This window comes from Gracilinanus agilis, chromosome 3 (genome assembly GCF_016433145.1).
Source record: "Gracilinanus agilis isolate LMUSP501 chromosome 3, AgileGrace, whole genome shotgun sequence".
Classification (NCBI taxonomy): Eukaryota; Metazoa; Chordata; class Mammalia; order Didelphimorphia; family Didelphidae; genus Gracilinanus; species Gracilinanus agilis.
Genome location: NC_058132.1, coordinates 208861344 through 208879934, shown reverse-complemented (window position 1 = coordinate 208879934; position 18591 = coordinate 208861344). Strand labels below are relative to the sequence as shown.

The window sequence follows — 18591 nt, the reverse complement described above, 5'->3', positions numbered from 1 at the left end:
GACAGAGAGGAGAGAGAAGGGGTTGGAAGGAAGGAGGGAGAGGGGAAGAGAAGCGGGAGAAAGAGGAGAAAGAAGAAAGAGAGAGGGAGGGAGAAATAGAAAGGGGGGAGGGATAAAGGGAAAAGAGGGAGAGGGTGGGAGAGTGGAAGAAGGAGAGGGGGTAGGGAGGGAAGAAAAGAGAGAAGGGGGTGGGAATGGAAAATGTGAAGAACTTTCAGATCTGCTTTTGAGATGAATGATAAACCAGGATTTGGACTGGAAATCAAATTAGAGGCTGCAAAAAAGGTGAGGTCCCTCCTTCTGAGAAAACTGGCCTGGGGTGGCAGGCAAGGTTGTGCTCATTTCTCCAGGCAGTGTCCTTTGCTTAGCAGCATTCTTCCTTGGTGACAGTTCCCAAAGCTGTAGGAAGTGAATGGAGGTTTGATTAACCATAGGCCATAATGGCTATATCAGTTTCTTTTGTAAGTGAAAGATTGGCTTTGCATATTCATAAGGAGGGAATGTTTAAGCTGTCCCACTGTAGCTGTCAGCCCTTTTCAGCTAAGCAGGGTGGTGGTGGATTAGTAAGTGCATGGGTGGCCCTGGGGAAATTGTTTCACAAATAAGGAATTCAGATTGGACAGAACTTCCCTACTGTAAAGTTGGTTAGGGGGAAGAGGGAGTTTGTAGAATCTATTTTCCTGCACAAGTAGAAGAACAGGATGGAAATTCACTGAATGGGTTGGATTAAATGCAGTCCCCCTGGGAGACCTTGGAATGTGCTCAGCACTCTGTCAGAAGAACTAAAAGAAACCTGGAAATTGAGGAATGTGGAAGTTTTATCTCAACCTTGAGGGTGGTTTTGCTGCACTAGCAGGGAAGAAGAAAATTTCATAGGCCCTAGGGCTGATTTTGTTTTGTTGATCATTCAGAGGGGGGTAGTACCTTCTAGACCTTCTTCTCCTGTTGCTGGGAGATTTACTTCTCAACAATAGCTTATATTGTAAGGACAGTGCTTGACCAATAAGATGTGATGTTATGATGATTTTATTCCAAATTCATCCGAACTACAAAAAAACCAACAACCCCCCCAAACCCCCAAAGAATAAGAAGATCACATTATTCATGTACATGTAGGATTCTTCGGAGTCCTTAAATAATTGCCTCTTTCATATGAATCATGTTTTTTTGCTTTTCAAAGTACTTTCATATCTATTATTTTCTTTGATTGTCACATCTCTAGCAGGTGGGGATTTACATATGAGGAAATGGAGGTCTAAGATGGTCAAATAGCTTAGTGTAGGTGGAAAGAATACTTACTAGATTTAGGATCTGAGGTTTGAGGACCCACTCTAGTCACTTTTTAGCTATGTGCTTATGGGCAAGTTATTTAAGCTCTCTGGGTCTCAGTTTCCCCAAATCTCAGATTGGATAAAAATACTTGTATGCTCTTCCTTGTAGGATTGAAGTGAAGAAAGCTCTTGGTAGAACTTAAATGGCATTCCAAAAGTCTTTGTGCATATTTATTTAGACTTAAACGGACTTTTTGTTGTTTTTATTGGCCACCATCACTGGGCAAAAGTAGCTGCTTCCATTATCCTGGTTCCTAGCACAATGCCAATTGAACAATACTGTCTTTTTTTTTTTTTTTTTTTTTTTTTTTTTTTTTTTAACCCTTGCTTTCTATCTCAGTAACAACTCTAAGGCAGAAGGGCAAGGGACAAACAGTTAAGTGACTTGCTCAGGATCACATAGCTTGAAAGTGTCTGAGAACAAATTTGAATCTAAATCTTCCTGATTTCTGGCCTGGCACTCTATCCACTAGGCCACTTAGCTGCCCCAGTACTGTCTTCTTATAGCAATATTAACTTTTATTTCTATAGTACTTAAAAGTTTGCAAAACATTTTTATCACAACAGCTCTGGGAGATATGAAGTAGAAGTCTTATGATCCTCATTTTATAGATGGAGAGACTGAGGTTTGTAAGTAATTTATAAGAAGGGTCAGAGATAAAAGGGTTGGGGTGTGGGAGGCGGTGATGAAGCTGAGTGGTTCAGTGGATTGAGAGCCAGGCCCAGAGACAGGAGGTCCTGGGTTCAAATGTGGCCTCAGACACTTTATAGCTGTGTGATCCTGGGCAAGTCACTTAATCCCTATTACCTGGCCCTTACTGCTCTTCTGCCTTAGAACCAGTACACAGTGTTGATTCTAAGATGGAAGGTAAGATTTTAAAATAAAAAAATAAAAAATAAATTGAATCAGAAGTCATGGGTTCAAATTTTAATTCTGCTTCTTACTACTCAAGTGACTTTGGCCAAGTCAATTAGTATCTTCATTTTTCCTTGTCCTTATCTATAAAATAAAGGGACTGGGCTAGGTAGGTCTGTAAGGTTTAAATTCTTTTGAGAATAATTTCAGGATAAGGATCTTGCCATCTCCCCAGAATCCAGATGACGAACTTGTTTTGGTGAAGACACTATGAAGATGTCTGAAAAGCCTTCACTGTACCATGAAGACCAAACTTTGAACTTTGGGGTGCAGTTGATTGAACTATGGGGAGTTGAAATTGAGTTGTATGTATTGTTTTAAATTGTACACTGTTGTGCCAGTGGGGGACAGCCCCCCAAATTGGTTTTTTGTCAATGCGTCTAATTTTAACCATTTGTTCATCTATTTCTTTATCCCCAAATTCCTGAAAAATTTAGAAGCTGTTATTTTTACAGGTCCAGCGAAGAAAAAAGGACTAACCTTTTTTTTTGCCGGACCTCACGGGGAATTGTAACAAGTGAATCTGGGAAATGTATAAAACTACATTTCCCGTGATCCAACATGGTCCAACGGGTTTCCGTTTCCGACGTCTTGACGCAGGGGAGCGCTTAAATCTCGTGGGTTAGGAGGGAGTGGCCTCTTTTTTGGCGAGTAGGGCTTCCAGGAAATGGGAGACGGTATGGAGGCGGCAGTTTTGAATGCTTACAAGCGCGTGGTCTAATGATTTTATCTATCAACATGGCTTTAATTAAAATACTAATTTATATATTTATACCAGCATTTATCATTTTTCATATTTACAGGTCTGAAGTCCCTCACAGATTTATTATTATATCTGTGTTCATTCAGTTCAGCATCAGAGCATTCAGATCTGATTGTTTCAACATGCTGCTCTTTCCTTATAGCCTGCTCCGAGAATCTCTGATTCTGCTTTTATAGCTGAGGAACTTAGAAAGCTTTGTTCATTTGAGAAGTATTCTACATTAGGAATTAGAATCTTGAGACATTAATTCAGCTCCTTGCCTAAAAATTAGTCAATGGTCAAATATAAGATAAGATGTTTGCATTTGAGCCTCTGTAACAACTGTGACCTCTGACAATTCCACCCCCACCAGTGCCCTTGAGTTGTGAGAATTGGTTTCACGTAAATATCACTAGAGAAAAATAGGAAAATAAAACCTGGGAACATTTTAAGGGGTTGGTAATAATAATGTGGCCATAGGAAGCAGTAAGTGGCATTTTAATCCATGATGGCACTGAATGGCATGACTAAGCCCTCTTTCTGAGAGATAAATTAGCATGTGAGTTGGGGAGGGGGCATTTTTGGTCCCTAAATTCACCTTCTGGGGAAGGAAGCCTTTAAACAAGTGTATACTGCATTATTCTCATTATTCAATTATGACAGTCTTTCCTCCAGCATTTTAATTAGCACTCATTTACTAAGCATTAAACTGTCATTTTAGTTGAACTCAATGGAGTACCCCAGGGACAAGCATTCCACAAGATAATAATAGCGAAATGTGATTCTGGGGCCTCAACAGTGGAGTCTTAGCCCACTCTAGGAATCTTCTGTCAGCCTTCTCGGATGGAACTTAATCACTGTTGTTTGGGAAAGAAAACGAATCGTACAGTACGCCTGCATGGTCGATAGAAAATCATGTTGGGCCATGAAAATGTAGCTCTCTGGTGTCTGCTGGGCTCTTTATAATGTCTCTTGAATGGATCAAGAAAAAGAAAGAAAAACTAGGGGTGCTGGACACCTGAATCCTAATTCCAACTCTGTTGGTGTCTGATGTATTTTCAGGGTGGAAGAGAATTCTGGGCTTTCATGGATTCAGGAAACCCTAAGTTCAACTCCCACCTCTGACACTTGCTAGTTGAGTGACCCTTAGCAAGTCATTCACCCTTTTTATGTCTCAGACATGTCCCTGACCCTTACTCAGAAGAGGGGACTCTTTGAGTGGGAACTCTTGTCTACAGACCTCCATCCCAAACTGCCTATGACTTCTTTCCTACGAAGGTAAGATGGGATGGGATCTAGGTCTGTAGATAGAATTCCCACTCAAAGAGTTCCCTACTCTGAAAACAAGTCACAGGTCTTTCACCTATCAAGTGGCTTCCCTCTGTTTCCCTGTCTTTGCCCTGGTGGGAGAGTGATGACTTCTCTTATTAGGATCTGATTATGGCAATGGCTGTAACTGCATTCTAGACCAATCTTATCCTCTCCCCCAGCTCTCTGACATCACAGCATTAAATGTCTTCATCTCTGCTTGGGTGCGTGGCAGCACAGTAGTGGAGCCGTACTAGGATAATCATTCCATTGCCATGATTGCAAATGTCTTCTTTTTTCTTTCTCTCTTTTTTTTGGTAGACATCTTTTTTTAATTTTTTCATTTACATACAGAAATAATTTTTGACAATTGCTTTCTTTTTTTTTTTTTAACCCTTAACTTCTGTGTATTGACTTATAGGTGGAAGAGTGGTAAGGGTAGGAAATGGGGTCAAGTGATTTGCCCAGGGTCACTGACAATTGCTTTTTGACATTTTATGATTCAGATTCCCTCCTCCCTCGCTCCCCTCCCCTTTCTGAGGTGGTAAATTGTCTGATATAGATTATACTAGTGCTTTCGTGCAATATATTCATACCATGACAGAAGACACATATCATACATACAATAAAAAAACTCATGAAGGAAATAAAGTGGAAGATGACATGCTTTGATCTACAATCAGACTCCAACAGTTCCTTCTTTGGCTGCAGATAACATTTTTCATCATGAGTCCAATGTGAATATCTTGGAAATTTGCTCAAATGTCCTTTTCTTATGTTTTATGATTTTGAGATGGAATCAGTGGTCTTACACCAAGCAAAATGTGTAACCTTTGTTCCACTCCTTAAAGTTCATCCTATGACTTTCTTCACTGGAATATAGAGTTGGTCATCCTTTGGGTGGCAGGGATAGCATAAATCATGTAATTCTGAGATCATTACAAATTGGAAGCCATCTTAGAGGTCATGTAGTCCAAGTCCTGTCATTTTACAGAAGAGGAAACTGATTCGGGGTGAGGTAAGTGACTTGCCCAAGGCCACACAATAAGTGACAAGGTCAGGATTCAATCAAAGGCCTTCTGGTTCCAAATCTAGTATTCTTTCTGCTTTATCATCTTGCTTTGTCCATAATAAATGAAGTAGTATAAGATTTTGAAAAGTTATATGGCAAAAAAAAGGAAGTTGACCTAATTATTAATGTGACAGGATTAGAGTCATCCTACTAGAATGTAATTAATTGTTTTTCTTCTCACAGCTGGATTTGGGTTTAAAATATAGATGCAAAAGAAGAGACCTGTTTGGAATCCAGCATGGATAATCTGATAGAGGAAAAAAAAAAGTAAGAAAATACATTTTTCTCTAACTAAATCCCATAGTAACATTTGTTTGGCTCTGATTTATAGTTTGACTTATTGACATGCACATTCTAGGGACATACTGAAGCCCACAGTTCTCAGGAGAGCTTTAGAGAAATTCTTGTTTTCTTTTGGTTCCAGTGAGTCCTTGTCCTTTGTAGGTGGTTTTGCATTGACTTGGCAAAGCCAAGAAATAAAAAAACAAACAAAAAACAAAAAACAATGATCCCAAACAGATGTGACTCTCCTGTTTTTAGCAATGCATGGAAAAGGGAATTTGACAAACATGCCTTTGATAGGATTGAGCAATGCCCTGTCATAAGCTTCTCCCTTATGTGTCCTCTAAATTCCTTTTTCTGTAGTTTGAGCTCATTGCTTCATGCCTTGGCTCTGATGATTGGTGATGGAGGAGAGTAAAGCAGTTTCTTGAACCATTTCATAAGCTATTTGGGCACACAACTTTTAGGACACAATCTCTATTTATAGGGCCAAGCCCTTCAGCAATTTTCTGACAACCTCCAAGAATGTTAAATGTGAGGAGACATTACCAAGATTATCAAGACATTATTAGAGATTATTATTAACATTATTAGAGATTATCAAGTCCGGTTCCCCCATTTTACCTATGAGGAAACTGAGTTTACTTCTTAATTTTATTAAGAGGTTTTTCCTGGAATCACATAGCAGATTCATAGCAGAACCAAGATTAGGACCCAGGTCTTCAACATTCTTTCACTTTCTCCATCTTAACTATGTGTGAAGGCTTTTGGTTTCCTCCATTAGCATGGATAATTGAAAGTTGACCTTCCTTTAATTTTCCTGTCATGGTCCAATAGTGAGAATATTATATCTAGAAAAAGAAGATCCAAATTCAATGCCACCTCCGACATTCCCCAAGTATCTTTAGGGAAACCATTTCCTCATTTGTAAGATGATGTTAGGCTAGATGTCCTTCAGAATAATTTATCTTTTTTTTCTTTTTAATCTTGCAAAACACACTTCCATATTGGTCATTGTTGTAAGAACACACTCATACAAAACCAAAACTCCAAAATAAAACCATAAATGCACTGATGTGAAATATAGCATGCTTTGATCCACATCCATCCGACTCCAAAGAATTTTATTTCTTATAAAGGAAATGAGGCAATGTAGAGCTGGAGGCGACTTTAGATATTATTTTGTTCAACATCTTTGCTAGGTGGCACAGTGGTAGAGCACTGGATTTGAAATCAGGAAGACATCTTTCAGAGTTCAAATCTGGCCACAGACCCTTATTAGCTATATGTCATTGGACAAATCTCTTAATCCTGTTCACTCTCAGTTTAGGCATCTGCAAAAAGCTGGAGAAGGAAATGACAAACCACTCCATTATCTTTGCCAAGAAAACTTTAAATGGGATCATGAAGAGTCAGAAAAGACTGTAACGACTAAACAAGGAAGGCAGGAAATCAGATTTGACCTTTCTTCTCCTACCAAAGGATATTTGGATAGAATAGCTGAGATTACTGATGAAAAAGCCAAATGCCAAAAGAACTGGGGCAACCTAAGTGCATTTGGGTCTGGCTTGCTCAAGATCATCATGTTTATCTGTGTATAGGCTTTGGCTTAACTGACGCCAGTGCAATTGTAGAACTCCTCTCATATGCTTCTGTATTCCCAAATACTACAAAGTTCTGATCCTGGCAACAGTGAACCATTCAGATGTATCTGCAGGCCTAAGCAAAGCTGGTGAGTTCCTGAATTAGGTACATGTCTCACTATATCCCACCACCAGAGCATGCTATGACTCAGAGGTGGCTATTCAGCATTATTGGGTCCTTTTACTGCAGAAAATCATTTCAAAATTTATTTAGGGGGCAGCTGGGTAGCTCAGTGGATTGAGAGCCAGGCCTAGAGACGGGAGGTCCTAGGTTCAAATCTGACCTCAGACACTTCCCAGCTGTGTGGCCCTGGGCAAGTCACTTGACCCCCATTGCCTACTCTTACCACTCTTGGTTGGTTTGGTATTGACTCCAAGACGGAAGGTAAGGGTTTAAAAAAATTTTATTTATTTATTTGTTACATTAAAATATCCAGTTAAGTCCCCCCTTCCTTGTACTTGCCCCATTAGAGAAGGCATCATTTGACAAAAAGATTTATATATACATATATGTAAAACTATGTCTTACTTATTTCTATTTATCTCTTCTTTCTCTGGAGATAGACAAACAAAAGTCATTCTTCAAATGATAATTGTTGCTATATAGAACATTCTCTTAGTTCTGTTCATTTCACTCTTCATAATTTCATGTAGATCTTTCCATGTTTTCTCAGAATTAATCTGTGTGTTATTTCTTACTACAGATACTCATTTAATCAATAAAAAGTAGCCAGTTTCTCTTTCCTCTACGGTCTTTAGTAGGATGGGCACATTTTATAGATCAGGATAATAAGTATCTCTTTAAGGTCTCTTTCAGTTCTAAATGGTATGACAAATCTTACAGTGATGGAAAACTGGCTCTTTTCCCTACCCAAAATCCTATCTTCCACCTTTGTGTTTTCTCCTATAGTTAAAATATTTTCCTTCCTCACCTCAGGCTCCTAAGTTCCTTTAAAAACCCACTTAGGTAGCACAATGGAAAGAGCACCAGGCTTAGAGATAGGAGTTCCTGGGTTCAAATGTGACCTCAGGCACTTCCTAACTGTGTGACAGCCCTGCCAGGAAGTCACTTAAGCCCCATTGCTTCACCCTTACCACTCTTCTGCCTTGGAACCAATACTTAGTATCAATTCTACAATAAAAGGTAAGGATGTAAAAAAAATTAAATTAATTTTTTAGAAAAGACCCAACCCAGGTCTCGCTGTCTTCTCCCTAACCTCCATCTAACATTTATTGATTGGCATATACATGTAGTCCCTCTACCCCTAGTAAAATGGAAGCTCCCTGAGGACAGGGATTTTTGTTTTTTGGGCTTCTCAGTCCCATTCCCTAGCACATAAGAAGACTTAATAAATTGGTGGAATTGAATAGGTGGCAGCTAGGGTCACCCCCAAAGAGGTCTAATACTGTAGCTCTATCAGGGTTGGTGAGCCCAAGAGGCTGGAGGCAGCAGCTGCTCTAGGTCCTTGGGGTTTTATTTTGCCTTCATTGCTGTGCCAAGGTAGGCAGTTTCCCACAATAATTGCTCCCTATTTTTTTTTTTTTCTTTGCTGACTCTCCTCCTTTGCCCATAACATTGTCGTCCCTGTTAGGTGCTCACTTCCAAGTGACCCTCGGCGGAGAGAAAATGAATAAGACAAAAGAAGAAAGACAGGACACCAAAGGAGGCTGGTTGGGTCGGAGTGCAGGGACAGGCCAACAGCAACAGTCCTCATTCCTGCCAACTTTAATTATCTCCCAGTTTAGTTGGAGGCTGGCTTCCCTGTGGCTGTCATGAGCTGTGACTTCAGCTCATGGTATTTGAATACAATGAAATGTAACACCAGCAACATTGTAATGTTACTCTGTACCAGACTAATTAAGCAAACCAACAGAAGCCATCTGGACTCTACACTGAGTCTGATGGCTGGGGGTACAGGGTGGAGGGGAGGAGAGAGGAAGAGAAAGATGAGAAAAAAGGCAATGGAGGCTGCACATTTTGTCAACCTCACATCCCTCCAACCCTCTTAATCTAGATTTATTATTATTATTCATTCACACATATAAAAACAATATAATTATTATTATTCATCTTAATCTGCTTTATGATGATTATTTATTATACTATTCTTATAATTACTTTAAAGTTTTATTGTTGCCTTTTGTTTTTATGCCACATTCTTCTTAAACCCACACTTCCCATTCCCTCATTGAATTATTCTACTTGTTACAAAAGGAAATATTGAAGCAAAACCAAACCACCCTGTAATTTGGCTTTGCTTAACATATCTGATTGTATTGACTATGTATTCCATATCTAGGGGCCTTACCTCTCAACCAATAGGAAGCAGGTACGCTTTTTTATCAGTCCTCTGAGACCAAAACTGTTCATGACAATATATGAGTATGACTACTTTGTAGTATTCTTATCATTCATATTAGGAAGGGCAACATGATAGAGTCCAGTGGTGTCAAACTCACATAAAAAAGAAGGGAAAACCAATCTTTCCTTAAGAATCCCTGGGGGGACTACATATTGACAATGTGAAAAATATATCACTCTTTATAATTGTCATGTCTGAAGGTGAAAGAATATTCTGTTCGATTCCCATTCCACAATTTGTTCAGCCATTTTCCAATCAATGGGTGCCATTTTGTTTCCAGTTCTGTTTTCATTTCAAAGAGAGCTGCCATAATATTTTGCTATTATATAAGAATTTCCTCTCTTTGGGTATACTCCCAGCCTGGGATCTCTGGGATAGAGGCCATCAGCAGATTAGTGACTTTTCTCTCAAATTTGTTTTCCAAAATGGTTTCCATGGCAATATCTTAGTGTGCCTGCCCTCCCCCAGAACCTTCAACAGTCACTGCTTCTGTTCTATATCTCTGATTTATTTTGATTTCCCCATGAGATTTTTTATGGGGAGAAGGACTTTGTATCTCTATTTCACAGAGGTTGAATTGGAGGTCTAGACTAGAGGACCCAAGATAAGCATAAAACCTCTCAAACTCCATGTTAAAACAATTTTTTTGAAGTATAAACTTGAATTATACGAGTGGCGATTTGACACATAACTACACTGGCATGTTGGGGTTTAAATATGCTTTCCTCAATAGAATAGATTTTGTCATATATTGTAGGAAAGTTGCTTTGACTCAGCAATGCCAGGGGCGGCCCTCATGTAGTACTTATTTCTACTCTATTTCTCCCTGTGTCTATATGGCCTTAGGAGGCAGGAATTAATTGACTGATGCCTAAGCTTGTGATCTTGATATTTCAATTCATCATTTGAAGATACATATAATGGGATTAGAATTTTCAAGTGGGTGCATATTCATATCTAAACAATTCTATATTGCACGGATTTACATTAGCATGTAAAGTATATATTGTTGTAAAAGTCAGGATTTTGTTTTATAAGGTAGTCTCCAAATTATTTCCTTCTGTGAAACAGGCTGCCAGGAAAATGAGGGAATTCATATGTTAATAGTTCGTATTTATATAGCACTTTAAGGGCCATAAACTACTTTACATACATCCTCTCATTTGGTCTTCACAACAACTTTGAAGTCCCTGCTATTTTTATCCCCATTTTACAGATGAAGAGCCGGAGGCTAGGAGACTTGCCCAGTGTTGTGGAGCTGGTAATTGTAAGAGGTGGAATGCAAGCCAAAGCTTTCCTAACTTGGTGCAGTATAGTGGAAAGAGTCCTGAAGTTTGTATTGTTGAAAAGAACTAAGTCCATGATATCATCAGTCTTTTTCAGTCTAAACAAAGGAAGAGAGGGTTGTCCTAGCTCCCTGCTGAGATATGATCCAGATCTAGGTCAAAGATCCTGTAGTCCAGTGGTTCCCAAACTTTTTTGGCTTACCGCCCCCTTTCCAGAAAAAATATTACTTTGAGCCCCCTGGAAATTAATTAAAAAAATTTTAATAGCAATTAATAGAAAAGATATATGTATTAATGTTTCTACCTTTTTCGTAAAATGCACCTGTGGCCATCACCGCTCCTATTGATCGCTGCAGCACCCACCAGGGGGCGGTGGCGCCCACTTTGGGAATCACTGCTGTAGTCCTATGACTCCAAGTCTAGCTCTCCCTTCTCATCTCTGCCTCTTAGAATACTGAGTTGCCTTTAAGACAGCTCCAACATGACATTTAAAAAAATTTTTTTTAATTCCAAATTTTACAAAACCAAATAAAAGAAACATTTCCATATACAAAGAAAAAAGATTTTACACAAATGAAACCACAAATCTCTTATATGTTTAACCTATTTTTCTTCATATCTACATAATGCATACTATCCACAAGTGTCTAGCATGATCTTCTATATGAAGCCTTTCCTGATCCATCCCAACTGCTAGTGCCTACTAGAACTTCCCTGTTAGATAAATGGTTTCTAAGTTGGGGGCTATGGCCTGACCCCAAGACGTATGTGATCAACTAATCAGAAGCCAGTTTGTTTTCCATCCTCACTTTGACAGTCAGGTCCCATTTTTGTGTCCAACACAAACACACAAGCCCTGTATTTAAGAGGTTAAATTTAACTACCTTTATTTATCTATTTTGTATATATTTGGATTTATTCATTTTAATTAGTGCTATATATATTTATATATACTTGTGTATTAATTTTATATTAGTTATTTATATATCTATGTATTTGGTTGTATCCTCATTTTAGAATGTGAATTATAAGCAAGTAATAATCGCTTCATTCCTTACACTCATATTCCCATAGCTTAGCACAGTACCTGCCACATAGGTGTACAAACAGGTCCATCCCCATTTTAAAAAATCTCTTTGAGGTACAAATCTAGTAGTGGTATTGCTGGATCAAAGGGCATGTACTGTTTTTAAGCCCTTTGGACATAATTTCAAATTGCCTTCCAGAATGGTTGGATCAATTCACAACTCCACCAGTAATGCATTAGTGCCCCAATTTTGCCACATCCCCTCCAACATTTATTATTTTCCTTTTCTGTCATATTGACCAGTCTGTGAGATGTGAGAGCTTAGGAGCTGTTCTGACTTGCAATTCTCTAATCGGAAGGGATTTAGAACACTTTTTCATATGATTATCGATAGTTTTGATTGCTTCATCTGAAAATTGCCTATTCATATCCCTTAACCATTTGTCAATTGGGAAATGGCTTGATTTCCTGTAAATTTGATTTAGTTCCTTATATATTTGAGAAATTAGACCTTTGTTAGAGATTTTTGTTATAAAATTTTTTCCCAGTTTGTTGCTTCTCTTCTAATTTTGTTTGCATTGGTTTTATTTGTACAAACCTTTTTAAATTAACCAAAATTATTCATTTTACATTTCGTAATATTCTCTCTTTTGCTTGGTCTTAAATTTTTCTCTTCCCCATAGATCTGACAGGTATAATAGCCTATGTTCACCTAACTTACTTATAATATCACTCTTTATATTTAAGTTGTATATCCATTTTGAATTTATCTTGGTATAGTGTACGAGATATTGATCTAAACCTAATTTTTGCCATACTGTTTTCCAATTTTCCAGCAGTTTTTGTCAGATAGTGAGTTCTCATCCCCAAAGCTGGGAGCTTTGGGTTTATCAAACACTAGATTGCTGAGATCATTTACCCAGAGTTTATTCCATTGATCTGGGGTCAGTTTTAAAGACTTTAATTTCTGGGAGATCATAAGAGACTTGACCATAGACAAGAAACTTAAAAGCAAATAACAGTGGGGGAAGGAGCAAGAACTCTGCCACTAATGGCTGCCGAGGGGCAGAGACACATTCCTGTTGCTTGGACCCTGTCCAAAAGGTTATTCTTATAGGACTTTAATAATCTAATACATTAGGGTAAAGGGAAATAGAAGATACAATGAGGAGTTACTCTGAGATTGAAAACTGACCATGAAAATCTCCAAAGTCCTATATGCAGATAATATTTTTTAAACCTTTACAATCTTGGAGTCCAATACTGTTTATTGGTCCAAGGCAGAAGAGTGGTAAGGACTAGGCAATGAGGGTTAAGTGACTTGCCCAGGATCACATAGCTAGGAAGTATCTGAGGCCAGATTTGAATCTAAGACCTCCTGTCTCTAGGCCTGGCTCTCAGTCTACTGAGCTGCCCTCATATGTGCAGATAATTAAAAAAAAAAAAAACCCTTACCTTCTATCTTAGCATTGATACTGAGTATTGATTCTAAGACAGAAAAGTAGTAAAGGCTAGGCAATTGGAGTTAAGTGACTTGCCCAGGGTCACACAGCTAGGAAGTGTCTGAGATAAGATTTGAACCCAGGACCTCTAGCCTCCAGGCCTAGCTCACTATCTCCTGAGTCAGCTAGCTGCCCCTACATGTGGGTAATTGAGAGTTTCCTGCTTATGCTCATTGTCAGAATGATGACCACTGATGTACTATGTCTCTAGCTGGCATTGGATTAGGTAGCTCACCTTGTAGCTGGAGACTGCTGAGTACCCAGTGGTTTTATATCTGGTTTCAAATAGCACAGGTAAAGCAAGGCAAACAAGTCAGCCTACCTTGTGAACCACTGAGGGGGAAAAATGCTACTCTGGCATAATGAAACCCTGCACAGATGAGGTCCTGCTATTTAGGTCATCAATGCAGGTTAGGAGCTTTGTACCATTTTATTTCAACTCTCTGACATGTTTCCATTTTAAGGTTAAGTAGGTTTAATTACTCTGCTCCTTTTCCAATCTTTGCTTCTTTTTTGACATTACATAAGATATTTTAGGAATGGAGAAAGGTTAATGGGTCCATGATGGGCCCTGAAATTAACTTCCTTAATTAAGCCTCCACAAGCCATTGCCTTATTCTTTTTAATGATCTGTCTCTGTTCGGAGATGCCTAGAGATCTTCTAGTTCAGTGAGAGCTCTGTCGGTTTAAAATCTTCACAATTCATCCCAGATTTGGGATCCTGACTTTTCCTATTCTCCTAATTCCATCAATTACTATTATTTTGACTCCTTTTCAGAATAAAAAATGTTAGAGAAAAAGTCATAGGCCCATAAGATGTTAGATGTTATGCTAGAGGGATCTTAAGGGTCATTGAGCCCACTGACTCATTCTACATATGAGGAAACTGTGTTACAGATAGCTTAATTAATTTGTACAGAGTCATGCAGGTAGTGAGTGTCTAGGGAAGGTTTTGAACCCAGGGCTTCCTGACTCAAAATCCAGTCAACTATCCATTACACCATACTGCCTTTCTCACTGTTAGGCAGTGGGGAAAAGCACTGGTGCTGTGATCAGAGGAGCTGAGTTCAAATCTTGCCTTTAATGCTTAATACTTCTGTGGCCTTGGGAAAACCATTTAATCTTCTATTTCCTTGTCTATAAAATTAGAAGATTCAACTTCTGATTGAACTTCTAGTATACTTCGGGATTCCCTTCCTGCTCTGGCTCTTTGATTAGTAAGGTCAAGAAAGAAGTAAAAGATCATCTCATCTAATTTTCTCATTTTTCAAGGAAAGAAAACAGTCTCGGGAAAGTGAAGTGATTGGTCTTGTCCCTTCCTGAATTATGGTCAGGCTTTTCATTTGTCCTGTCTTTAGTGCATCCTTGTTTCAGTAATACTCTCCTGGCACCATTCTATCTTTGGGAGTTTTGACTTTTTTTCTATCCATAACTATCATTGACACTTTGGGTTGACCTTAACCTTGTTGGCTCTTTAATCCCCTTCCTTTAAACACAGCTAGACTGTAAATGTTTTTAAAGCAATAATTTATTTTCAATTAGGGAAAGGAATGGAGAAATTTATAATTAACAGAGTGTTTAGAACTGGTCCAGTGCCCTAGATCTGGAGACTATCCTTTGTTCTCCAAACATCACTAAAGTGGACACTTAAATGACTGATATCCGCTTCTGAAATCAGTAAAACCATAGTCAAAGTCTTTCTGGGAGGAGAATCTCCTGATGCCTGGTATGCCCACCATCTTTGGGGCCCACTTGCATATGATGGCTCTGCTAGATTCCTTCCAGGAGCCTTGGTGCTGCCCTCTAGGGTTTCTCTTTTAAGTTTCCTCTTCTTCACTCTGCCTCTAATAATGGTAGAGCTCTAGCTGGAGGAGTGGTTTTAGAGACTATAGGAATTACAGAAAAGATTATTCCTTTACAGAGCAGTCTAACAGGGAAGCCAAACTATGCATAGAAAGGGCTATAATAGATGGTAGAATTTGAAAGGATAATAAGAACAGTGCAAGATACTTCAAGAACTCAGAAGACAGAGAGATGACTTATAAGAGATAGGTGTGGGATCAGAGGAAGTCCCATGGAGGAGATGCCATTTAAGCTGGACTGACTTTAAAATCTGGGTAGAAATTAGGCCAGTGAAATTGGGAGGGATGGGCAGCTGGGTAGCTCAGTGGCTATCTCAGCTAGAGATGGGAGGTCTTGGGTTCAAATCTGATCTCAGTCACTTCCTAGCTATGTGACCCTGGGTTTACCCCAGTTGCCTAACCCTTACTGCTCCTCTGCCTTAAACTAATGCTTAATATTATAATATATAAGATGGAAGGTAAGGGCTTAAAAAAATAAACCTGTGGGGAGGGGACATTGCCAGAGTCTGGAACAGCACAGACAAAGGCTTGGAGGTAAGAGAACACAGAGGATATATGGATATGGAAATATCAATGGTATATAGGCAATAGATAGCCCAATTTGACTGTTGTTGTGCATTGTATACAGGGGACAGAAATGAGAGATAAATCTGGGAAGTTAGTTTGGGGTTAATTGCATTGTTTGGGGATGATTTTGTGTATAATTTGGAACCATTGAAGGAATTTGAGCACGGGGATGACATGATCAGATCTCACAACAATGTATAGGATGGACTGGAGAGAGGAGAGAGGTTGTAGCCTTGCTAGTACCTTAAGAGACATTCTTCTCCAATAATCATAGTAGGATGGAGTGATGGAGAGAAATATCCAGCTGATAAAGACAATGCTCAGAAGGAAGTACAGGTATCCCTTCCACATCATCACAGTTTCAATATATTACAAATAGGCATAAAAATTAAATGGGAAATTTGGGGGAATTTTGCAGAAGCCACAGAAGACCTGCCAAAGCCGACAGATGACAGAAGAAGTTTAGGAATTCAGAAATGCATAAAATATATGTATTGTATAATATCAACACATTTTATCTTTTAATACCACAAATATACACAATTTCTTTTTCTAAAGTTAAAATAAGTAAAAAGTTAGTTTGCGGGAAGAATGCAAAAATTTTTACATAGATTTTCCAGATCACAGGGGTACCACTGCATCCACAGCCCCCATGATGTGGATGGGATACCTGAAATGCTTCTCAAGTTGTAGCTTAGCTTTAATGTGTATTTGAGGATTAGTTCTAATCGAGAATTCTGGGCCTAGAAAATTAGTAGTTCCTCTCATGCCCTAGGCAGCAGCATCAGGTTCTTCCTCTCGTTGATTTTAATTGCTTACTAAGTAAAACTCTTACTCTTTGACCTGGTATTCTACATCCTCTGCAATCTGGCAATGGCTGGCTTTACAAACTTTATTTCATATTGTCTCCATGCACACTGTCTTGTAGTCCAGCTAGACTTCTCTTCTTCTGTTCCAGGACTTTTACTCACATTGTTTCCTATATCTGGAATGCCCCACCTCACTCTTCTTACCTGTTGGATTTATGCCCAACTTTCAAAGCTCAACTCAAATACCATCTCTCCCATGAAACAGTACTTCCCTTTTGTAAAATTCACATAGCATTTTAGTTTGGCCTCTCCAGTGTATTATTGTATAGTATTATTTATTGGTACTAGTTAGCACAGTGGATAGAGCATTGGGTGTGGAGTTGGGAAGACCTGAGTTCAAATCCCAGTCTCTAGTAGCAGTATGACTCTGGAAAAGTAACTTCATCTGGTCTCTCTCAGTTTCCTCAACTGTAAAATAGGGATAAAAATACTGGCTGCCTCCTAAAATTATTTTGAGGACTTAATGAGATAATATTTTTTTAAGTGCTTAGCTTTGTGTCTAGTATAGATTAGATGCTAAACAAATGCTTATTTCCTTCCCTTCCTTTCTTTTATGGTAAGCTCCATGAGGGTAGACACCATATCTTATCTGAGCTTGTATCTCCTTCAGCATCTAGCTTTGTACTGACTACTTAGAAGTCTCCTAATAAATATTACATAAAACAAATGAATGAGGGGGGTGGCTATTAATGCTGAAGTACTGTATAGAAAATTGAAACCTGGGGGTGGGGGGCCGAGGTAGTACTATCACCATTCCTACTAATCAAAGACAGAAGCCTTAGAATAGAAAGGAGGACAGGAAAAAAGAATGCTGCCTGAGAATGGCATTTGGATTTTTACACCAGATCAGGGGTGGAGTATATTTAATAAGGACCAAGATGATATGCTTGCCTAGAGGCTTCTGCATCAGATCAAGAGGGTTTTAGCTGGAAATAGAAGGAGAAGGAGGAAAACTGCCACATGCAATCTCTCAGCTAGATACCACAGAGAATTAGCAATAAGTATGACATAGGAAGAAAAATAGCAATTGAGATACTCAGTAAATCACAGGAGACAATTCTGCAGAAGAGGAACAATAATAGTACTCATGACAGAATATATTATAAAAATGTAAAATATTGTTAATAAAAACTAAAAAGAAGTAGAAGTCTACATACAGGGAGCTAAAGATGACATCCTGGGAACCACAGAGATACAACTGAAATAAAGCAGTGAAAGAGTACACTTTATTCTAAAGGTTGTCTGTTCATTTTTCAGCCATTTCTGATTCTTTGTGACCCCCTTTGGGGGTTTCTTGGCAAAGATACTATAGTCATTTGTCATTTCCTTCTCCTGCTCATTTTCCAGATGAGGAAAACTGAGGTCAAGAGGGTTAAGTAACTTGCCCATGGCCACACAGCTAGTAAGTGTCTGAGGTCAAATTTGAAATCAGGAAGATGAATCTTCCTGCGTCCAGGTCCTGTTTTCCACCCACTGTACCACCTAGCTGCCCTATTCTAATGGACACCACCATATAATATGGGGAAAGGGTTCGAATAGCATTGTATAACAAGAAGAAATACCCTTGTGCTGAAATCCACAATCAAGAGAATGGAAGGTTGGTGGGGAGGATTTGGGTGAGACTCAATGGAAATGCTATGGTGGGAGCATGCTGCTGACTCTCTAGCCAGAAGTAGGATTCAGATGATGAGTTCCATCAAAGATGGCACCAGAGCGTGATACACTATCAACTATCTGGGCTTCTATTTGAGATCTCTTTCTCTCTGCCAAAAGCAAGACAGTGAAGGAGTTTCTGTATTAGCATAGAGATAATCTCATCCA

The 18591-nt window shown here is 38.9% G+C and overlaps 1 long non-coding RNA gene across 3 annotated transcripts in view; it reads left to right on the top strand.

The window, feature by feature from the left end:
* Nucleotides 1-18591, top strand: part of LOC123242123 — a 200977-nt gene that overhangs the window by 49094 nt on the left and 133292 nt on the right. For all 3 annotated transcript variants that reach the window (XR_006505803.1, XR_006505802.1, XR_006505804.1), the window contains one exon: nt 5553-5636. This is a non-coding gene — a long non-coding RNA (uncharacterized LOC123242123). The remainder of the gene's footprint in view (nt 1-5552; nt 5637-18591) is intronic.